We start from the raw sequence: 11,479 nt of genomic DNA, 5'->3' as shown, positions 1-11,479 counted from the left end.
GTTTAAACCATAGAATGGCAAATACGAGAGAGAAGGACACTATCACTCAGATAGTAGTAGGTGAGAAGCTAGACTACAACAATTTTGTTCTATGGAAATTTAGGATGTCTAATTTCTATATTAGAAGAGGTTATTGGGACCTAGTCATAGGTCTTAAAGATGAGCCTAAGCTACCAGAGGATAGACCTCCAACACAGGATCAATTAAAGGCACATAGGATATGGTTGGAAAAGGCTAGCAAGGTCTGCATTGGCTGTTCTTATGTGTGTCAGACACAAAAGCTATGCAAATTGCAAATTGTACTTCCCCAAAAGCTGCCTGGGACTTATTGATCAAGAATTAAAGGCATGTCACTGATGCGAGAAAGACACAACTGAAGCAAAAAAATCAACCACATATCCAGGAATGGAAGGTCTATTGAAGACTATGTGAGTGAGATTAGAATCATTGCAGAACAACTAGGCTCAATTGGAGCTGAAGTTGAGGATGATGATTTGGTGGCCACTACCCTCCATGGTCTTGGAGAGGAGTATAAGCAAATTGACACTACCATATCAGTACATCAAGGAGCAGCTTGACTTTGATGAACTTGTGGCACTTCTTTTGCATGAAGAAGTGAAACTTGGACTCAATACAAGTTCCAGTGGGTCTAAAAATAGCAGGGACAATGTCTTCTACTTAAATCAAAGGGGTGGAGGTGGAAAAGAAATGCCAAATTTTAGAGAAAGATGTGCTGGAAATGCATATGCAGATAGCAAAGCACTGGATGGCAAAATAGACAGCCTCAAGCAAATAGAGGTGCCTCAAATGCTCATGGAAGAGGGGATTATTCATCTAGAGGAAGAGGCACTTGGCAACAACCTCCCATGAGTCATGGACAACAATCAAATAATACAAATAAGGATTGTTATTATTGTGGCAAATACGGGCATGTAGCTAAGGATTTCTATAAGAAGAAGAATGATCAAAGAGCAAGAGCGAGGCAACATGGTAATTATGTCTCTTCTAGTGGTGTGCAAGAGGATGACAGGTTTTTTGCTATGCAACATGTGAAAAAGGGGTTGCCTACGCAAGGAAAAGCAAATGATGTATGGTATATAGACTCAGGGGCATCTAACCACATTACTCCTCATAGAGATGGTTTGACACATTGGTAGAAGGTGTTCATGGATATGTTTACACACAGAATAATACACAACATGACATTTTACATACATGCACTATTCCCTTGATGATGCATGGTGACAGGAAAAAGAGTCTCTATGGTGTGTTACATGTATCCTCCATAACCAAAAACTTGCTTTCTGTGGGACAAATGATTGAACAGAATCTACAAGTTAGATTCAATATAGAGATGGATGCTACATTGAAGAGTATGGTCAACGATGCAAGCTTATTTCTAAAGGCAAAAGAAATGGCATGATATTTATATTGGATACAAAAATTCGAGCATTGAGTGTTGCTATATACTCACAAGACAATACTGCAATAAGGGACATTGAGATATGGCATAAAAGGATTGGTAATGTAAATGTTTAAAAGCTAAAGAATATGTAACATAAGCAAGTTGTAATTGGACTCCCTAAGTTCAAGCATGTGGAATTGGGACATGTATGTCAATCGTGTCAATTTGAGAAGCAATCAAGGCTTCCATTTATGAGGCATGTAAGCACTACTACTAGACCATTACAGCTTATACATTCTGATGGAAAAATACATGCAATAGAAACAGGTCTTCCAATAGAGCCAAATTTTGGAAATGGTGGCCCTCATAGAATGTATCTCTTGGGGGTAATGATTGATGTGTATGTCATGAATCATGTACCAATAGCAGGGATACATGAGGTGAGTCCTCATAAGAGGCTTTATGGGACAAAGCCGGACATTAGCCATCTTAAGGTTTTTGGATGTTTGGCATATGTACATGTTCTAGATGAAAAGAGAAAGAAGCTTGATCCAAAGGCAGAAAAGACCATCTTTATTGGGTATGCACAAGATAGGAAAGCATATAAATGCTGCAATCCTTCTACTCATGAGACACTGGTCTCAAGAGATGTAGTATTTGGTGAGCTTAAATCATGGTATGAGAAGAAGACCATCTTGATGAATGATGATGATGCTTTTCAAAAAACTTATGTACATGTCGATACAAATGAGAGTGTAGAAATTTATGGGCCTTCTAAAGATGCTACTACATTTATTAGTCCTTGGATAAGTAGATTGAGGTCTTCAGCATCTTTGTCCACTAACATGGGTATGTCAGTGAGGGGGAGAAATGTGGATAAAGAAAGGCAAAGGCAAACTTGATGATGTCACAGGGCCACTCACTTGTGGTTATGATTCACCTAGCATTGACAACTTGGATAGTGAGTTTGGTATTCCATCAGTTGTGACTCCTAGTGTGAGACATAGATACCTACCACCTCATGAGAGAGGAGAGTCTCATACTGCACCTCAGTTGAGAAGATAAGAAAGAGTCAAGAAGCCTATGGATAGGCTTACATACAGTGGTTATACAGTGAGGCACTATGTATATATGGCAAAAGTCACTAGATTCAAGGAACCCACAAAGTCACCTGAAGCTATTTTGGATGATCATTAGTATAAGGCAATGGATGAGGAATATTCAACATCGACTGAAAATGACACTTGGGATTTGGTTAATTTGCCTCAAGGAAAAATGACTATTGGTTGCGAATGGGTATATAGAGTGAAGTGTAAATTAGATGGCACATTGAAAAGATACAAGGGAATACTTATGGCAAAAGGATATGCACAGCAATATAGTCTTGATTATGAGGAGACATTTAGCCCCATTGCTAAAATGGCAACCATGAGAATAGTGATTGCATTGGCACCATCTAGAGCATGGAGTATGTATTAGATAGATGTGAAGAATGATTTTCTCAATGGTGATTTCGTTGAGGAAGTATACATGGATTAGCATGAGGGCTATGTACATCTAAATTTTCCTACATGTGTGTGTAGATTGAAGAAAGCATTGTATGGGCTGAAGCAAGCACCTAGAGCTTGGAATGCTAAAATAAGTGCATGCTTACGGAAACTTGGCTTCACTATGGACAACGTTGATCATAGCCTATTCACAAAGAAAACAAGGGCTGGAGCAAGCACCTAGAGCTTGGAACGCTAAAATAAGTGCATGCTTACAGAAACTTGGTTTCACTATGGGCAAGGCTGATCATAGCCTATTCACAAAGAAAACAAGGGCTGGTTATGTGATATTAGTCATCTATGTGGATGACTTGATCATTACAAGTGATGATGTCACGAAAATTGGAGAGATCAAGGAAATGTTACATGCGGAATTTTAAGTCAAAGATTTAGGTGAACTCAAGTATTTCCTCATGGTACTTGGTTGAGGTTATCTCTACACCTCATGATACTTGGTTGTTGCAAAAGCAATATGCACAAGACATATTAACCAAGTATGGTATGTTGGATTGGAAGTCTTTGAGCACTCCATTGGAGCAAAATGTTAAGCTACTTGTAGATGTTGGATATGAGATTGAGAATGTCACTATGTATAGACAAATGGTGGGTAGCCTAATTTATCTTACCGTTACTAGACTGGATTTTAGCTATTCAGTTGGACTAATTAACCAATTCATGCAGAAGCCTATGAAGTCTCTCTTGAATGCAATGAGGAGGATCTTGAGATATGTGAAGGTTACATCATACTATGGTCTATTCTATGAGCATGGTAAGCCTTTGGAGCTTACAAGATATACAAATGCTGACTGAGTAGGAAGAGCCTATGACAAGAGATCTACTAGTGGGCATTTTCCATTGGTAGTAGTATGGTCAGCAAGAGTAGTAAGAAGCAACCTATAGTTGCACTTTCTAGTACTAGGTAGAGTATAGAGGTTCTGCACTAGCTGCATGTGAGGCAGCATGGGTCATGAAGCTTCTTGATGATTTGGGCATGTAGGTAGTCAGGCCTGTCACACTCTATTGTGACAACATGAGTAGTGTGCTCCTAGCTAGTAATCCTATCTATCATGCTAGGGCTAAGCATATTGAGGTACACTGTCACTTTATCATAGAAAAAGTGATTGCAGGTGACATTAATTTGGTCCATGTGAGGACAGAAGACCAAGTTGCAAATATCTTTACCAAGTCATTGGGTAAATATAAGTTTATGAATTTCAGAGAGCTACTTGGAGTGAAGTATCCCACTTGAGCTTGAGCGGTCAATTGTCTACCTTAGTTGAATAAGGTTAAGTCATATGTCATTAACCATGGTTAGATCTAGGTTACTTGTTTATTTGTATGAGTGTGTAGTACCACAATTGATTGGTCTGTGTTGAAGATAATGGATTGAAAAGGGAGTATGACTGCTACCCTTCTGGACTAGCCTTTCTCCATCTCTCTCCTTGATTCCTTACATAGACATCTTTCCTTTTGACCTCAATGGTTATGTACATGTAGATACGAGTGACAAGAATGACTCACATATTGCTGCCACTATTTGTACTACCTCCTCGGATGCTTGGACAGGATCAAAGAGTCCTAATACTCTTCATCTTCCAGAGGCAAGATTCATGGAAAAGATGTGTTCATCTTGGCAAACAGTGGTAGCACACATAGTTTCATAAATAGAGTAGTCATGGATAGGATGAAATGTTTTGCCATTGATTTACAACAACAAGTAAGGGTGAAAGTTGCCAATGGGAGTGAAGAAAATAGTACTCAAATATGCTCAGTTGTATATATTCAACTTGCTAAAAATTGTAGGTAGAATGTAGACTTAACTGCACTTGACATGGGGCAAATAGACATTGTGTTGGACTGTGATTGGCTAGAGACTTTGGGTACCATTTTTATGGATTTCTCTTTGTTGTATATGTAGATTTTCAATGCTAGACAGCTTGTTCACTTGCATGGAATCCAAAACAGCAATGAATTGATATAAGCTTATTATATCCAAACAACTTTAAAAAGAGTTCAAGAAATACTCTCAAATTTTTGTGTTGCAATTAAATAAGGAAAATACAGATCAACCCAGTAATGTGCAAGATAACTCAGCTTTAAAGGCTCTTCTTGACGAGTACAATGATATGTTTCAGCTACCTATAGCACTACCTCCCAAGAGAGTGGTTGATCACCCCATTGATTTGGAACCACACTCCAAGCTAGTAAATAAGCCTCCCTACAGGTTGTCCAAATGTGAAAGAGAAGAAGTGGCCAAGCAGGTCAAGGATTTATTGGATATGGGTTTCATAGAGCCCAGCTCATCTCCTTATGCATCACCTGTCTTGCTAGTAAAAAAGAAAGATGGCTCATTTAGAATGCGCATAGACTATAGAGATTTGAATAAGATCACCATGAAAAACAAATACCCTATCCCCAGGGTGGATGACTTGTTGGATGAGCTAAAAGGGGCTAAATATTTCACAAAGATTGATTTGAGATCCGGCTACCATCAGATATGCATGTGTGAAGGGGATGAGATTAAGACAACATTTAGGACTGATTATGGGCTTTATCACTTCTTGGTTATGCCCTTTGGTTTTACAAATACACCTGCCACTTTTCAAAGTCTAATGAATAAAAGACTTCAGTCATTTTTATTCAAATTTGTGTTGGAATTTTTTTATGACATTCTCATCTATAGTTGTTCATTGGAAGCTCATCTATTGCACATGAGGCAAGTATTTGATATACTTAGACATCATAGGATCTTTGCTAAGGAGTCAAAATGTTCCTTCATGTAGACTGAGGTAGAGTGTTTGGGCCACATTGTTAGTGAGGTAGGCATTAGAGCTGATCCAAAGAAAGTGCAATGTGTCAAAGATTGGCCTACACCTGCAAATACCACCTCTTTGATAGGATTCTTGGGTCTCTCTTCATTCTACTGTAGATTTATTCGACATTGCACTACTATTGCAACTCCTCTCACTGATAGGTTGAAGAAAGAAGCATTTTTTTGCGATGCCATTGCAGATAGAAGCTTTAATTAGCTAAAACGTTTACTTACTTCAACCCTTGCCCTAATTTCTCCAAGGAATTTACCATTCAGTGTAATGCTATTGGGCGAGGTATTTGTGTAGTATTGCTAAAAGAACATGGGGTAATAGCTTTTGAAAGCCGAAAACTTGTTGAAAATGAGATGGTAATGAATGTTTATGATCAGGAAATGCTAGCTATTCTTTATGCCATAAAGAAATGGCACCATTACTTGTATGGCTGCAGGTTTAGAGCCGAGTGACCATAGGGTCCTCAAATATTTCTTATCTCAATCCAACCTTACTCCTAAGCAATGTAGATGGGTGGCCACATTGCAAAATTATGACTTTGACATTACTCATACTTGTGGGAAAGACAATGTAGGTTTGATTCCTTGTCTAGAATGTGAGCCTCTTAGCATTTAATAGATGGGCCTACAGTTAACTCTTAGCATTTAATAGATGGGCCTCTTGAAGCTATGTTAACTATGTTAACTGCATAGTGATTACTCATACTTCCCCATTCAAGCAGAAGATCATGCAAGAAATGCATTCAACACCTACAGTTGGTCATTTGGGAGTGCTCAAAACCTATGACAAAATTGCCAAGAGTTTTCATTGGAAAGGCCTTTGGAGAGATGTTAAAGAGTTTGTCTTGAGTTGCGTGCCTTATCAGCAAAACAAGGACACCACATTAAAGCCGAGTGGGTTGCCACAGCCATTGCCTATTCTTAAGGGCAAGTAGACTTATATAACCATGGATTTAATTGCAAGTCTGCCCCTCATCAAGAAAGGGTGGAATAGCATCTATATGGTGGTGGATAGGATCACAAAGGTGGCTCATTTTATCCCCACTAAATCCCAATTTATTGCATCACAAGTAGCTAGCTAGTTTATGGAACGTGTTCAAATTGCATGGTTTACCACAGGTCATTGTTCATGATCGGGATACAAAATTTATGAGCAATTTTTGGCAAGCAGTATTCAGTTCTATGGGCACTAAATTGGCTTCCTCTACAACTTATCACCCCTAAACTAATGGTCAAATAGAGAGAGTGAACATATGGCTGGAAACTTATCTGAGACACTTTTGTCATGATGTTCAACATGCTTGGGATGCATGGTTACATTTGGTTGAGTTTTCCTACAATAACTCCACCCATGCTAGCATTGGAGTTTCACCTTTTGAGGCTTTATATGAGTATAAGGTCCCTCTCGCCATGGTCATCTTCAATGATAGGATCAACCCTCAAAGCAAGGAAGAATTGGACAGGATACAGACCCTACTTCAGCAATGTAAGCTGAACTTAAAGAGAGCTCGAGCTCTTTATGCTGATACGAAAAGTTGGGACATTGAGTTCCAAGAAGGGGATTTGGTTTTGCTAAAAGTACCTAAATAAAGGTATGCCACTCTTAAGGATGGCTCCAACAACAAGTTAGCTCACAAGTTCTATAGGCCCTATCGGATTATCAAGTGGGTGGCTTATCAATTGGAGTTATCCCCTTCCACCAAGATTCATAATGTTTTTCATGTGAGTCAACTCAAATCCTTCATTGGATCATCAGTGGATTACTTAGAATATTGAGATTTCTACAATCACACCTACTTAGGCTCTTTGTATGGAGCAGTGTGGGCTTAGGACTGACTTGAATCCCATATACACATTAGGAGAAGTGCTACCATCCAGTTTTCTATAAAGCATTGAACTTGCTCTCTTTTCTAAGGAATGTCATAGTACTTTTGTCCTTCAGTAAAGTCTCTATGTCATTGTCAATATATACACAAGATTGTGTTTATGAGTCCAAGCTTCCATCTTGAAATCTAATTCACTTGTGTAACAGTCGGTTATATTAGTGTCTTCATGAAATCACTCTTTCTCTTTGAACCTCCATAGCTTCCACCTCAAGCCATGTCCTAGATCCATGTTTTTAACATGGTATTAGAACCAGTCAAGCATGGCCTAGCTCATCTCACTTCTCTCTCAGCTCCTCTTCACTTTTGGTTAGCTCATGACTTCACTTTCAATTCCATTTTCACTTGTATCTTCAATCGAGCTTGTGGCAGCCATAGCCAACATGCACTCTGCCTCCTTTGAGCACTTGGATCTCTTCATAGAACCCATATCTCATCACAAATCCTTCTAGAGATATCTTTCTCAGGTTGAGGCGCTCCTCCTTGGCCTCTTAAAGCTTGACATTACTCATTACAGAGTCTAGCATTCCGCATGAATCAGTTTGCTATCCAAAATGTGCCTACAATTGTCATACTGATGATGTCACACTTGCAGTCCACGATTCTTTAGGAGCACCATAGGGCTTTGAAATTCATGAGAGGAGTTTCATTTCTATAAAAGAAGTTTTGAAAATGATACACCACAGCTCGTGCAATCTATGAAAAACCAAGCTGCCCTGCAAACCCTAACTGTGACTGCCATAGCCAAGAACTCAAAGCTTCATCTTTTCATTATTTCCTCTCTCTTGACACTCAAACCAAGGCTTTGCTACTCTAATCCATTGAATCTAAAGTTTTCCAGCACTTTGTTCTGCATTAAATCAAGGAGAGGAGATTTTGAAGGTCTTAAGCTTCAAGCCACAAGCATCAGTATCTCTTGATACTATTTATCTAGTATCTTTTGGAACTTGTGCTTATCAAGTACACTCAAGATCAAGTCTTCTGCTTGCTAAAATATGTGAATTTTGAAGTTGATTTGCTGATGATCAACTCCAACATGGGTAAGGACTCTTCGATCGTTTGCTTTAAAAGGGTCTGATTTCACACTTGGCAGACCTGCATCAAGCTCATCCTAATGAAGAAGGGTCTTTGGGCCATCACCAGTGGCAAAGAGAAGAAACCTTGTGATGCAAACCTTGCAGTCACTTGGCAAAAAAATGATGATAAGGCTCAGCCCATTATCAAATTAGAGCTAGACGACAGCTATATCCACCATGTGGATAACTGTGATACTTCACAAGATACTTGAAAGAGACTTGACACTTTGTTTGGTGCACAGTCTAAGTCATCAAAATATGGTCACTTGATTGAATTTTTCAAGCTTGAAATGAAGTTCAACATATCACTTGTCACACATCTAAATTTCATAGAAGGATTTCTAACCCAACTTGCAGGAATCAATATTAAAATGGAAGAAGATGCTTGCATTGGCGTTCTGCTCAAAAGTTTACCTCCTGAATATAATAATGTGTCAACCTTGAGCTTATTGATATCCAGGCATCACTGTTAGAGGAGAAAAAGAAGCTAAAAACTAAGGAAGAACCAAGTACCTCTAGAGATGAACAAGCATTATATGCTGGCAAGAAGGACTAGCTTTTTTGTGACTTTTGCAAAAGGACCGGACACACCGAGAAGTTCTGCCACTCCAAAAAAGGTACCAAAATGCCTATCTTGCTACAATTAAAGAAGAAGAAGACCATGGAGAAAAGGAAGAAGAAGAAGAAAGAGATCACCAGGAGAAGGACAAACATCATCAGTCCTTCTATTCGAATAGACTTTTTTAGCCTTGTATTGCCTAGCCCTAATGCTTCGAACATAAACTTGTAAACTCCTCATATAGCCTTGTACTATAGCCTCTGTTATAGCCTTTGGATGTCCACCATGTTTGTGGTACCCACACTTAGCCTTTTTTGCAACAACCTTTAGTGCTTTGCGATGTCTATGGTGTGCCCACACTTTGCAGGTGTTGCTTTTATCAACGCCTCTATATGCTTTGTACTTTTTGATGTGATTGAGGAGGGGTGTTGAGATTTCTACAATCACACCTACTTAGCCTCTTTGTATGGAGCAGTGTGGGCTTAGAATTTGAATCCCATATGCACAATAGGAGAAGTGCTATCACCTAGTTTCCTATAAAGCATTATACTTGCTCTCTTTTCTAAGCAATGTCATAGTACTTTTGTCATTCAGTAAAGTCTCTGTGTCATTGTCAATCTATATACAAGATTGTGTTTATAAGTCCAAGCTTCCATCTTGGAACCTAATTCACTCGTGTAACAGTTAGTCATGTTAGTGTCTTCATGAACTCACTCTTTCTCTTCCAACCTCCATAGCTTCCGTCTCAAGCCATGTCCTAGATCCATGTTTTAAACATAGAAGAGCTCCCTCTTATGGATGAAGAGGGTATCATCCAATACATCCTAGAGGCAATCATAGGTCAAAGGAAAAAGAAGCTACGCTCAAGATCAATCATGGAATACTCAATTAAATGGCAAGGATTGCCCCTTGAAGAGGCCTCTTGGAGACCAACTTCAATCGTGGAAGAGCTCCCTCATCTTATGGATGCTAACTTGGCTGAAATATAGTCAACGAGTAGCCTGTCCCAATTCAAACAGCTTGCAAACAACTCTTTGTTTTCAACTAGATTTGATTCTGAATTATGGACAGTATTTAATACCATATATGGGCTGAAAGTGTTCAAAGTAATCTCCGTTTCTACGTGTCAAACACCCTAATTGGAGTTACTTATCAAAAGTTATCATAAATTCACTACAATAGGGTCCTGTAGTAGATAGTATATTGTCCACTGTTTAGATCACTCAATTTTTCACTAAATATGGGTCAAAATTAGAGTTTTCTTATTCCCCAATTATGTCCCATACGTCATACTATATCCATGACCCAACATACATATATAACCCCCACATAGTTTATTGAATAACCCCTTGTAATCATGTAGTAGAGTAGTACTCTGGACTAACCTACCCTATTTTATAATAAGTGCCCATTTTGTTTTTGAGAGAAAAAATCTTTGGGTGGGGATGGAATGTAAGAGATGGAGAATACAAGGGAAAATATAGTAATAAATAATGCAGGAAAAATACCTGCTACACTAGTAGGTATCTAAGATGTAAGGGAATTGACATTTTTCTCATCATATTATAACAAGTCTCCTTCATATTCTCTCCCTCTCTCCAACTTTCATGGCTTCCTTTTCTATCTTTCTCTCTCTTCTTCTAGTATTTCTCTCTCCTCGTCACTCTCTTTTGCTTCTCTTCTTCTCTCTTCTGTAGTTTTCTCTCTCCTCTTTCTCTCTCCCAGTCCTCTCCTTGACAGTAATGGCTTGGATTTCTCAACCTCCTTTGAAAACGCCTTTGTGTGCAAGATTAACTTTGTGTGTTCAGTCAAAATAGTATATAAATCAGACCTTGAAGGATGATACAAATGTAACCATGTGTCATCATACTTGCATCTTACACGAACAAAGATTTTTTCTTTGAAGTCATGTAATGTAGTTGCAATGACTTCAAAATCTATAATAAACCAGTTCTCACAACAAATCAATTAATTGGAAATTCATGAAATATACCATTCTTACAAAGAAATACAAGAAATACACCATGTTTGCAAGGTAGCCATAGCCAAGGTAGCTAAGCTTGAAATAATCTTGCCATGGAAGGCTGAGAATCAAAGATGTAAGCTGCAACATGAATATTCACATCATGTCAAGGTGGGACATGGTATGCACCCCATATCTTGGTGGCTAAGAGCATGCACTCTC

The sequence above is a fragment of the Lygodium microphyllum genome, chromosome 30 (assembly GCF_053477565.2).
Source record: "Lygodium microphyllum isolate KBCC chromosome 30, Lygodium_microphyllum_v1.1.10, whole genome shotgun sequence".
Classification (NCBI taxonomy): Eukaryota; Viridiplantae; Streptophyta; class Polypodiopsida; order Schizaeales; family Lygodiaceae; genus Lygodium; species Lygodium microphyllum.
This window is presented reverse-complemented; position numbering follows the sequence as displayed.